Below are 13,471 nucleotides of genomic sequence, written 5' to 3' on the forward strand. Positions count from 1 at the left end.
AGACAACTCTTCACCAGAGACCAAATGACATATAATCTAAGTAAGATGTTCTGAAACAGGAATAGTCGTCTGATTAAAAACAAAACGGCGGGGTTTTGTTCTCTATCGTTGGTTGTTATCCTTGGTTCGCATGATGGGTGATACGTGACAAGATGGAGATGTTTACCCTGTAAACATATTTCGTTCCATTTTGTGTTTCATTCGATTTCCTGGACTTTTCCTTATATCTTAGCTTGTAGATTCCAAATGGATTAACGACCATTGGGAGTTCATGCGATTTCCTTGTTTTCTCTCTATCTAGTATATAGCTATATGATTTACGAGTGTTTTAACACTAGTAAACTACTGTTGTGTTTTATTAACGGTAGACATCACGAAATGGTCGACCGTGCAGCTGAAGACTGTAGACATACGTCTTCGTGTTCTCTTGTCGAGTGCTGTCTCTTACTGCAATATTGGCCTTAACCAATAAAAAATGAAAGAAATACGTAATCAATTTCATGCGTCTGAAGCGTTTTTCTGGATTTATCTCCACCAGGAAGCTCAAATTCGAATATGTGAAAGCCAAGGATGCATACGAACCGAAACAATTGAAAAGCTATATGACCAAAAGGAGCTTAAGAAAATAGCCAAATCCATCTAAGGTTAACTTTGCCTGCAATAACAATCAAGACGAATATCGGAGTGACAGGCCAAGGTAAGGTAAGGTATGCCGAATTTAAACATACGGCATTATAACGACATCGAAGAGGACGCTTACTTTAAACTCTAGGCATACCATATGTTACATGCAGAAAATGTTATTCTCATTTTAACCAGTGGTGTTAAAAGGTTGGCTCCGGCACAAAACTATGCTATGCATACGTTTAACTACCGGATATTTATCCGGGTCGCAGGCGGAGTCCGACCACTTCGGAATAGAATGAATATCGATGGCTGAGTATGGTATGTTTACTTCAAACACTGGGCGTTACAACGGATGTCGTAATCATAGTAAGTTATGCTTTCTTAAACTGGGCATTACAATTAATGTCACAGACAGATTATGATATGCTTATTTCAACCAGAGGGCATTACTTATAGTAAGATATACTCTCCTTAACCACTGTGATGTCGCAGTCATAGTAAAGTACTCCTTCTTATACAACTGGGAATTATAACGGGGGTCACTTATAAAGTATGCCATGGTTACTTTAATCGCTGGCATTAGAACAGATGTTAAAGGAAAGTAGAAATTCGAGTACGTACTGATAATTTTAAAAAAAATTAAAGATTCAGTATTGCTTTACTTTATATCGTGTGTTTTCGTGTAGATTTTCGGTTTTATGTCGATGTTCAGTATCTTTGATCCGTAGGGTTTCACCAGTAAGGAAGGTCATACATATATTAGTTGTATTTTGTGTGGTATATGTCTCATATGATTTTTCTGTTCTTATTGATCGACAATTAAAAAAAAGACAAAATCACAAAAAGTGCATTTTGCTATTTGTACTCTCTTAGTTTAAACAAAATATAATATTGGTTCCCTTGTTCATAGAAAGTTGAAACTAAACACAGCATGCTTCCAAGATGTCTTTGTGAACTAGGTCTACACCTACCCTTTTATCTGCCATGAATGTTTTCTTTCAGAAAATAAGGAAATAACAGATTTTTTTAAAGATAGATAAACAACCTTGAAGGTTTCTACAGCAACTGTATGTATTTAGTTTCATTTATAAGTGTGAATAGTATAGTTCACAATCCCCTGTAACAAATATTTGAGATCAAAAGCTGACATTACATACAAGTAGTATCAATTCATCAATTGATTGCATTGTGTTATTTAAATGCTTTATCCTTGCGTAGCAGTGAAAGGTAAAAAAAGTTTTCACCTATTCCAACTAACCGTTTACAGGGCTCACCACACTTAAGCACAATTAAATTATGATGGAGAATTCAGTGCACGCTTGTTCACAAACATCACATCAGTTTTCTGTATTCCCTGGTTAATATATTGATGAATAGCAACATAACCTCTTTTATCCATGTAGCCAAATATGTTGTGCAGTTCTGGCAATATATCTATAGCAAACTCCACCGTTATTACACGTATAAAAAACTTGTCATGTGCGACCGACTTTAAGATGTCCATCTCCTTGCCGCTTACATCAATATTAAGCAGATCTATTTGATGTTTGTTTAAAGCATATAAAATGGTGTCCGTCCAAAAACAAGGTATTTTCTTATTTCGTGAAAACAACATTTCTGATTCGTTTTTATTTGTCTGAAATTACAAGAAAAAATATTATATCTTGCTGTCTGTGTATTATGTTATAGCATTTGTTTGTGTATTATGAAAAAGTCTATATCATACATTTCTGGTTGATGTGGGACGATCTCGGCACTGATTTTTAAGAAGTATGTGTAATAATCTAAACTTTATCTTATTAATGCCTATCCTATCATAATTGCTAATAACAAAATAGTTAAGAATTAAAACATATATTGCTATATTTATACAGTTATAAAACTCATGATCGTACATCCTGTCAATACTCTTTACTTATATTTTGGCATTGCACAAGGTCATGCGTTTTTCAGACTGTTTATCACGTCTTTATACTAAATCCGTTGTGTACTGATTGATACTTTAGTCTGGGAGAACATGATTTATTTATTAGTTGTAATTAGCTTTAGTCTTAGATACATGATTTCTTTTATTAGTTGTTATTGGCTTTGAACTAGCTGGATGTATAAATACCCTGCCACGTCCGGTCTGTGTTTTTATTAAATGTTTTTCTCCTTTGTATCGATCTGATGAGTTAAGCCCTTTTCAACTGATTTTTATAGTTTGTTCTTATGTTGTGTTGTAATACCACAGTCTCAGGTAAGGAGAGGGATGAGCGCTCACAAACATGTTTAACCCCACCACATTCATCATGTGCATGTCCTAAGTCAGGAGCACGTAGTTCAGTGGTTGTCGTTAGTTCATGTCTGTCATTTTTTTTTTGTAAATTGTTTTTTGTTTTGCTATAAATTAGGCAGATAGTTTTCTCTATTGAATTGTTTCATATTTTTCATGTCAGGGCCTTTTATACCCGATTATACGGTATGGGTTTTTCTAATTGTTGAAGCCCCTACGATTGCCTATAATTGCTTACATCCACTTCATTTGAACTTTGGTAGATAGCTGTCTCATTGGCAATCATACAACATCTCTTTATTTTTATTTTTAACTAGCTTTGAGTAACTGCGATTACACTTATATCAGTGCTTTGTGTCTATTGTTTTTATGTTAGTTATTTTAGCGAGGCGTACCAATCTTTTGAGTGGGGCCAATTGCAACTTATTTTTACAGTTTGTTCTTATGTTGTACTTTTACACCACTGTCCCTCCCAGGTTAGTGGGGATTAGCGCTCACAAACAAATTTAACCCCGACATATTCTTTATATGCCTGTTCCAACTCAGGAGCCTGTAGTGCAGTGGTTGTCGTTGGTTCATGTCTGTCGTATTATTTTTTCGTAAATTGTTTAGTTCAAAACTAGGCCGTTAGTATTCTCGTTTGAATTGTTTCATAGTTTTTCATTTCGGGGTCTTTTATAGCTGACCATACGATATTGGTTTTTCTAATCGTTGAAGGCCGTACGTTGGCTCATTATTGCTTAAATCCACTTATTTGAACTCGAACCAGTTAACTATTTTACTTACGTTTGTGATATTGTAATCGATAAAGGTATGATCAGGTATATAACAATAGCGCGTTCATTACTTTAAAAAAAAATTAAACAGTTGTCACAAGACTTAAACCACAACACGATGGAACGCACAGTTAATATATCTGACGTGTGTGTATTCTGATTATACTTAATATAGATTATAACATGTCCTTTTCGATATCGCCCTGTTATCATCCGAAGACTCCCATATCAGCTCAATGCGCCATTTTGAGCAATATTACACATGGGTAGAGTTATTACGTCTACAGAAAGTTGACTTAGAAAGCACACCTTTTGACTGCTTTGAGTTAATTTATGTTTGTTTTCGTGGCTGCTCAGACCAGTCCAAGAACAAGATCAGAGTAAACTAGGAGAATAGACTTTTGACCATTGATAAAGGTTAACTATGAAACCTGACTCGAGGTTTTAGGGCTTGGTATGTTGTATAGACACCTGTCTGTTTTTAACTTATTTAGACCTCTAAATGTCTTTTTGTTATTCATGTAGTTTGGTTGGACACACTTTAAGCTACATTTATTTGTCTTTTATCTCTATTTTACTGAAATAGGGGAAAACGTTTAATATTTTAATAACAGCAATTGCTCTATTCTAGATTTCAGGTGAAAAGGAATAATTTTTTTTTAATTCCTTGAACCTTTGTATCATTTTTAAATCATGTAAGTGAAAAATTAAAAGTTTCTGTGTATACGTTACACAACAATACACTCATTGGTCCGCTGTCCCGACTTATTAATTACTTAGTTTAATATTTCTTATTAAAGCAATGTAGAAAAAAAATGCATTCAAATTTTATGCAATAAACTTTCAAGCACTTAATAATATATCTGCGACTTGGAGATTTTATAAGTGGAAGCTACCAAAAAATGAGAATTTTAAAAACTTTTTTAAGTTTCAAGAAAGTACAATACAGTATATAAGTATATCAATAAACCATACCTTGACACAAGCATTGACTGTTAAAGCTCGCCTGTGTTTCTGTTTAATTGTGTCATACTTGGAAGGATTAGGTTCAACTAATAAACCTGTCCAATTCCGCCATCTTTCAAAAAACAGAGTTACGGAATCTTGTTCTCCGTCATTTGCTCCTATATCTACAAATGTACCGTTGGTCTGCAAGTTAAAAAATAAATTAGTTGGCAGCCGTACAATATATTTAATTTTTGAGGACTGTTCAAGTTTATATACCTGTGTATGCTTGGTTTTAAAACCTGTTTGAATTGTTTTACACTAGTCTTTTTGGGGCCCTTTATAGCTTGCTGTTCGGTGTGAGCCAAGGCTGCGTGTTGAAGGCCGTACTTTGACCTATAATTGTTTACTTTTTACACATTGTGACTTAGATGGATAGTTGTCTCATTGGAACTAATCACATCTTCTTATTTATATTATGATCCTAAAATCAACACGTCAACAGCGATGTGTACTTTACACAGGACATACGTTTTGTTCATTTTCTAATGTAATACTTGTAACATACAATAATGTCCCTTATGAAAAATTGTCTTTCAGACAAAATTCCATACAAAATATTGTCAGCATACAATATTCAATTATACTGAAATACTTTGAAATATTGTCCTTCTTCATGAAATTTTGTCAAATTGGTCGGGACAATATTTTACTTAGAAATACTGTCCATGACAATATTTTACTGTGGAATACTGCCCATTATAAAATTTCATAATCAATTTAAATTCTCCCGGAGAACTCCTTCGCCATAAAGATTATGAATGGTTTTGGATTCTTGGAAATATTGTCCATGGAAAGTATGAGTATTACCGTGAAAGCTGCATCAAATATTGTTTGTCTGCAAAACCCAAACATTTTTTTTATTCATAACTGAAAATATTTAGTAAGACAGTTATCTTAACTATCGAACAAAACATATTTTAACAAAAAGTAATTTCAAATGGGCATTTAGAGTTAATGAATATAAACTGTATCTATTGAACTTAGGTTTGTTTGTTATAATCAATAAAACAAAACACTAAAATGATAGGAGTGTCCAAAATATTAATTTCTATAACCCCCCCTTTAATGAGACAAAATTTCATAACAATCAATTTATGATATATTTTCTCGATATCTATCAAACTATTATGATAATGAAATGTTGCCAATATACGGACAAAATATTTTGCTTTACACTTTGACGGTCGTAAATGAGTTTCACTGGAGACGCGAAATTATAAAAGGCACCAATGCAACTAAACGTAAAACGATCCAAAAGAGTAAAGTAACAGCTTGATAGAATGCGTTAACATTTAAGATAAGCAAAATAAAATATGCAAGAAGAATTTTCCGGTTGATATCTTAGGTAGTTTCACACGAGTATTTAAAAAAAAAACTATATATTAAGGTAGATGGGGTGTCTAAATTACAATCCATAGAAGTTTTTAATAATTTGTCAAAATGTAGTTTATATCATGCTTTTTTGAAAAAAATAATAAAAAGGATTGGGTCACGGGGCTTATTTTCACGCTACAGGTTGTGCAAATTTGACAGATTTTGTATAGATTATGCATGGAAAACGCAATTTTCTGCCATAAAACGAAAACTACACCATAGAATTTCGAGATAAAATATGAGAAGATAACTCTAATATTATACTTTCAGATAAGAAAAAGAAAAAAAAAGGGGTCACGGGACCCGTTTTCTTTCTACATAATAAAATAGGTAAATTCCTAACACATTTTATTGTAAAAGTAACTTTATCTGAATTATCTGCCCTTACATTTGAGTTGCCTCCCCTTATGTGGCAAAGTTGGAAAAAATTGAATCAAACAAAACTATTCTGTTTTTTGTAAAATACAACCATAAATATAATTAAAAACCAATTGTTCAGAGAACAATTAAAGGTCTTTCCACAAAAAAAAAACCACATGTATTTTGATATGAAAATAGTAAAATTCGGTTAAAAATGTCATTTCCAGCGTCAAATGATAGCTTATTGTACGTTGATTCCAAAAATATATGGTTTCTATACAATATTTTTTAAATTAGGGAGATTATTTGTTACTTCCGGTTTAAAAATGTTACTTCTGGTATTATTCAAACATTTAATTGACACTGATACCAAAAACATCTGGTTCTATAAACTTTTATATTAATTAAGTACAAAAAAAAACTACTTCCGGTTTACACAAGGTCACTTCCGGTTGGCTTTTCCAAGGTTAAATGGCTTGAAACCTAATGCAAAAAGTCCCATGGCTTTATCATGTATACATAAGAGGTAAAAGCAAAGGTCAGAATCTAGAACGTCAATTTAACCTATGACCTTGAGCTCAATTTCAAGGTCATCAACCAAGGGCCTCAAATCAAAAGACCCTATGTCTTAAATATATTTGGTTCATGAGTTATATCACCATATGCATATTCTTAAATAAAAGAGGGGAGAAAACTCTAAGATGATGTAAGCGTACCCTTTAAACCAATATGTATGTGTTACGACATGTCGCAACTAACAATTAAGTAAAAATATGTTGTCGATATCTTAAATCTTGTTTGAAAAGAGGTGAAAATAAGCCAAAATCTAAATTTAGAAATGACCTTGACCTTTGACCTTGACCCTTTTTTCTTTTTTTTGGACGAAGGACCTCAAATCAAAAGACCCTAGGTCTCTATCACTTATGGTTTACCAATTACAATTACATTTTACTTATTTTAAATACAGAAGGGGAAATAACTCTCATATGGAGTTTCCGGAAAGCTTCGGTCAAAATTATTCTTAAGATCCTGAGGATATAACGAGCAAATTGGTGACATAAATTTGTCATAATCTTTTACGGTTGCGAAGGAGATGCGTACACAAGAAAAATATTGTGTGGGGAGATAACTCTTACAATAAAAAGTGTTCGGTTAAACAGGGTCAGTTTCAAAGTCGCAATAATTGTTCGATATCATATGCAAAAAATCTAAGCGACATCTTGCGAAACGAAAAAGCACTGTCAGAAAATAAGTGGCGGAAGAAGAAAAAAATAATAATCAGAAGAAAACCAATAGGTCTTTCCACAGAAAAGTGGAAAGACCTAATAAAACATGTCATTTTCTATATTAAAATGAAAATTCTTACACATGAATTATCAACTACTCTCAAAATTTGCACATTTTATTAAAGATCTAGACCGATTATTTTCTGGTATTTCAAAATCCAAGATGGAGGAAGACACCCTATCTACCTTAATAGCTATCAGTTGTGTCCTACTGTTAAAGAGTATAATAGAGCCATTTGAGGTTCACTTTTTTATGGTGTATACTTTTAATTTGAAAATGATATTATTTTTTGTGTCTGTTGTTCTATTGAAAAACCTAGCAAGCAGTTCGTGACCTGTATTTACTTATTTGCTGATATAGTTATGAGGGGGGGGGGGGGGGGGGGGTAGGACCTTTATTGGGACTCCGGGATCGGGTGTTTTTAAGATCGGGATTTCGGGATTGATCCTTTCGAAATCCGGGAATTCTTTTTTCGAATTTCGGGATGTCGGGATTTAAATTTTTTTATATTCGGGACCTCGGGATTCCATGTTTTTAAGCCCGGGATTTCGGGATCAGGACCCCTCTTACCCCCACCCAGTTTTTCATTGAATAATTCCACCAAGTACATTTTTTAAAGTGTAAAGTATTCAATTATTTACAGTACCTGTTTATGCAAAAAATTATCAATTTGTTTACTTTGTTCCCGTGTTGGATGTTCTCTCCATGGAGTGGTCAAGTTGTAAGGAACGCTTTGAAAATGTTCAATGAAGTTTTTACGGACATAATTTATAAGCTCTGGATCAGTTGCATCTCTGTCAAATAGGTGCGACCTGGAATCATCTTGTCTCTGAAGAAAACTGTTATGGATATCTGCGATAATGGCCGCTTGATATGACATTAAGGCTGTTGGTCGCATAGCAACAAATAATTGTGATAGTATTAAAACCACCAATACCAAACAAATCCATCTACCATACGGTCCTCTTTTCTGTAGACAAAGTATTGCCATTCTAGACTAAGTCTATGGTGATATCTGCTATAATATACACAATATGGTAATAAGTCCAGTAAAGAATAATCTGTAATCTATATTATAAGTTATATGGTTTGCTACTGACCCCATACGGATCCATAGAGGGTTAGTAAAATCCATAGGGGGTGAGGCAGAAGCCCGAATCTCCTATTGATTTTACTCACCCTCTATGGGTCCGTAGGGGGTCAGTAGTGAACCGTATAACGAATTTATCGCACACGGGACTTTTCCAGCTAAGTTATGTTTAAAAATAAGCAATGAAGTGCAAAAAACATTAATCGGTGACGTCACCATTAACAGTAAACGTGACGTCATGAACCTCATATGAAATCTACTGACCCCTACGGATCCATAGGGGGTCACCACGTGACGGCGTCAAACCAATCATAACGTCATAATTTATCCGAGTTGCGATAAATAATTTTAGATGGCAAGTAAGATATTATTCGATTGGTGACTCATGATGGTTTAAAGACGTTGCTTATCTACCTGCGATTTGACATTTTATATGTATTATTACTATAATACTGAAATATGTCTCATGTTATCTCTTATTCGTTTGTTAGTAATAATTCACTGTTGAGTAATTTTACGCAATCTTAATATAATTTCTAAAAGGCGTACTTCTTATTTAATACCTTTTTAATATGTTTGTATGGTTATTATTCTGTGTATTATACTTTCGCTACTTCGAGCTAATAACTGAAACGTATATCACAGAAACACAATTGTATGTAAAAGATTTACATGTACATACATTGTTTTTATCCTGTAATTTACACCCTCCATTTTAAGGTTCAGTTGTTTAAATCCAAATAGTTGTCTCTGATTTTTCAAAAAAATCGGCATAGTTTAAACCTGGACCGCGAAGGGGACTCCAAAATGAACTGTTACGCACAAAGATTTTTTTTTTTATATTCACATTACTGTTTGCTCAATAAGGAAGCGGAGTAACAGGAGACTTTATTTTTACTATAGTTGGCTGATTGCAGGATAAAAATATATTGAAGTTCAAACAAGCACGGAGTAATTCAAAGCTCAACTTTTAAGAGATTGAAAAATAACCGAAGTAAAACAGTCACGAGATCCGAAAAGTGATGTCCATGATGTTAGTAATTTAGACAATCTACCTATGGAGTTTATTAGGAAAACTGAAGTCAGAGGAAATTTATAAATGAATAGACATTTTGATTCAATTCAGGAAAAATAAATGCATGTTCTCCTGGTGCAAAAGTCCTTTTGTAATACTTGGTATGACATCATATTACCATTAAACCCTTATCTCTTTCGATTGCCTTTTAAGTAAGTTAAAGGTAATGGTGATTACTCGTCAGAGTAAACAATATACACCAATCTCGGGCTTAGCTGAAAGTAATATAGCGTTTTCTAGCTCTTTTAAGCCGTCAGAAAATTGACGGTAGAGACCTACGGTGAATCTAATGCAAACGTCATTACGTCATTAGGTCATTCGGCGTAAACAGGAAGTCAGTCGGAGTAAAATCCCGGCACTCTAAATTTGCGTTTAAATAAAAGTTATTACACATACAAAATTACAAGATATTATACAATAATAACACGCACTATATGAGTATTCAAAAAAAAAAATTCTCGTCTGTGATGCTCGGATATACGTTGAAAAATAGTCTAATGACGTGTATGTCGTGACTGTCGACACTTCATGTAGCGTATAACATTGAGTTTTGTTGCCTTTCTGATGTAAAGATATATTCCTATCTCATCTCTACTTACCACCACAACTGACATAGTTCAATCAATGGCCAAGGGCGTGTTTTTTTGTTCTTCGGTAGTGAGCCAGAAGAGGTCCATTTCTGTTTTGTTTTGCATTGGGAAGATCTTCTGGCTCTCTTCTACCTCTTCCTTTTAAATAGGTAGTTTAGACGGCAGAGGCACATAACAAACATGGCGTCGCTTAGTCTAAATGACATTAATAAATTTATGAATGCAGATATAATAGAATGTGATCTGTGTGATTAACGTTTTTATGGTATGACATCCTTAGTAGGACATTCTTGTAAGGACGATAAGCTGGATAAATATGATAACTACACGGACAATAACAGTAAGGGGACGACTTTTTTATAGTCTGGGGAGGGGGGGGGTCAGGAGGATATTTTGCGGATTTATTATTCATTTTAATCTGTCGCTAATCGTGCTTTTTTTAGCTCTTACCTGGCCACATTTTTCATATTTAAAAACCTCTTGTCCCCCACCCCACCCCCCAAAAAAAAATATCAAATGGTTTTCCCCTTATTTAACACAAGTTTAAATTGATTGATTGTTGGTTGCTTATTTTTAACGTCCAGTGACAAATATTTCATGCATGTTAAGGAAAACACGAGTTTAAAAGTCAGGTATATATTATGAAAATAAGGAGATGTAGGCAATGAGGCAACTATCCACCCAAGTTCAAATGAAGTGGATGTAAGCAATTATAGGCAACCGTCCGGCCTTCAACAATGACATAAACCCATATCGTATAGTCGGCTATAAAAGGCCCCGACATGAAAAATATAAACCAATTCAAACAAGAAAACTAACTAATTCTATATTACAAAACCATTTACAACAAATCAAATATGAGTTGATAGACAACCACTGAACTACAGGTTCCTGACTTGGGACAGGCACAAAAAGAATATGGCAGGGTTAAACATGTTTGAACGCTCAACCCTCCCCTAAACTCGGACAGTGGTGTAACAGTACAACATAAGAACAAACTGTAAAAGTCAGTTGCAATTAGATTAACTCAAAAGATCGGTACGAGACACAAAAAACAACTAACGTTAAGACAATAGACACAAAGCACCGAAATAAGAGTATTTGCAGTTATTGAAAGTTTGTTCAAAGCTAATTACAAGTAACACTGAAATAAATCTTGTTCTCCCAGATTTAAGTATCAATCAGTACACAACCAACGGATTTAGTCATAAACAGTGTGAGAAACGCTGTGACCTTGTATACCTTGTGGTGGTCCGAAGGTTTTGACCATCAAAATTTTGCAATATAAATAATTGTTAAAAAAATTGATAGACAAGATGTTCTTTTCGATCATATACCAGACAAACATTGACAAATTCTTGTACAGTTTAAGATTATTCGTGAAAAACAAATGGTCGGGGCTTTAAGCCGGATTTGTTTAGAAAAATTGAGCTGGGAAAGCATAAAGAAAAAATGTCACGAACACAGCGATTTCTTCCAACCAATTTTCTTTGTTTTTATACTTATTGTATAATTACATCAATGCTAAAACAGAGCACACCATTACAGTCATGTTTACCGAATCGGAACTGACGTGTCTTAATTTTCTAATAAATCATCGTAAATTCCATTTATGTCATCCAACATATAAAAAAAATTCTGCTACATTCGACGGCAAATTGAATTTTTGTTTTATTGCTTCTTCAACAGAATATCTCCAGAAGAGGTCCAGATTCATTTGTTTGTACTCTTCACCAAAAGACATTCTGGAGATGTACAGAAGAGACCAATAAAACACGCCCCAACATAGATAGAGAAACTAAAATGAACTGTTGCAGGTGTGTGGTTTTTAAAAATTATCCAAAGTTTGTGAGACATTTCTCTCGCCTAAACTAACCCATAATATGGTATGCTGATCCAATAGCCTATATTTATACATTTAACATGATTAGGTATCGTCTCTTAACATGTTTAGGTTGCATATTGTATATACACAATACTAAAACGGTGCAGTACAATTAGTCATTCACCTGTTTACATGTACAATTATTCATTTCTAAGTATCATTATGGCAATGAAATATGATTTAAGAAATATATAATAAGTACGAACTTACATTTCAATGTGTCTTCACAGCTTTAAACATGAATGAACTGTATTTATAAACCCGTGAAATGTCATCTTATTCAGCTCATTTCATATTGTGGTTGATTTTGATCTGTTCCTGTCATCCGTGTAAAGAAATAGTCCTCCACATATTGCGAGTTAAATGTCTGTCGTTTATTACATTCTTGTCTTATTCATTTTTTTAAAAGGACTCGTCAAACAGGAAGAAGTTAATACATTTTTCGACATACATATAAAAAATCTCAATTATAATCACAACTAACGCGTAACACGTCTATTATGATAATTTAAATACTTTTAAAATGATTTGGTTCGAGCGCGCAATCACGTCAATGTCTGAATGTATACCAGACAAGTACATATTGTGAACTTTTCGATATTTTGATAAATTTCTGTTTTGGTTCTATGCAATTTATTATACAGGCTGATATCCAATTGAAATCAAACAAAAGAAATTAAACTCTTTATTAGAGAATTTAAAAAAGGCCAAGTTGGTATATTTGAATTGTTTACATCTGTTTCTATGGACTTAAAGGTTTAATGACTATGAAGGCGCATAATTTAGGATTTTATGCATCTTATATACGTGTTTTTACTTAAATTATAGTATGAAGCTTCGAGATATTGTAATCTTTTAAATTAAAGACAAATTTCCACAAAACAGTCGATTGTGGTAGCAGTGGGATTTCCAGTGATACTATTCTTATGAAAGAGATAGAAAAGGTAAAAAAAAATAAACACATAAAACTCGATATGCATAGGGATGAATATCTCTTTAAACACAAAACCATGAAATAACTTTTATACAAACACTATAAATAAAGTATATTTTAAAGCTGAATTTATTAATATATGATTTTTTAGTTGCCAAATATGCTGCTAATTGAACAATTTATTGCTCAA

The 13,471-nt window shown here is 33.4% G+C and overlaps 1 long non-coding RNA gene across 2 annotated transcripts; it reads right to left on the bottom strand.

Annotated features, from left to right (window-relative positions):
* Positions 1–1,468: 1,468 nt before the first annotated feature.
* Positions 1,469–12,809, bottom strand: LOC127737511 (uncharacterized). Of its 2 annotated transcripts, none has more exons than XR_007999609.1 (4): positions 12,558–12,809; positions 8,354–8,722; positions 4,654–4,827; positions 1,469–2,263 (listed from the first exon to the last, which is right to left on the bottom strand). It is a non-coding gene; the product is annotated as an uncharacterized LOC127737511 (long non-coding RNA). The 2 variants fall into 2 exon arrangements; XR_007999608.1 differs by having other exon boundaries at positions 8,354–8,725; positions 12,558–12,808.
* Between the last annotated feature and the right edge of the window lie 662 nt (positions 12,810–13,471).

Source organism: Mytilus californianus, unplaced genomic scaffold (genome assembly GCF_021869535.1).
Source record: "Mytilus californianus isolate M0D057914Y unplaced genomic scaffold, xbMytCali1.0.p SCAF_4, whole genome shotgun sequence".
Taxonomy (NCBI): domain Eukaryota; kingdom Metazoa; phylum Mollusca; class Bivalvia; order Mytilida; family Mytilidae; genus Mytilus; species Mytilus californianus.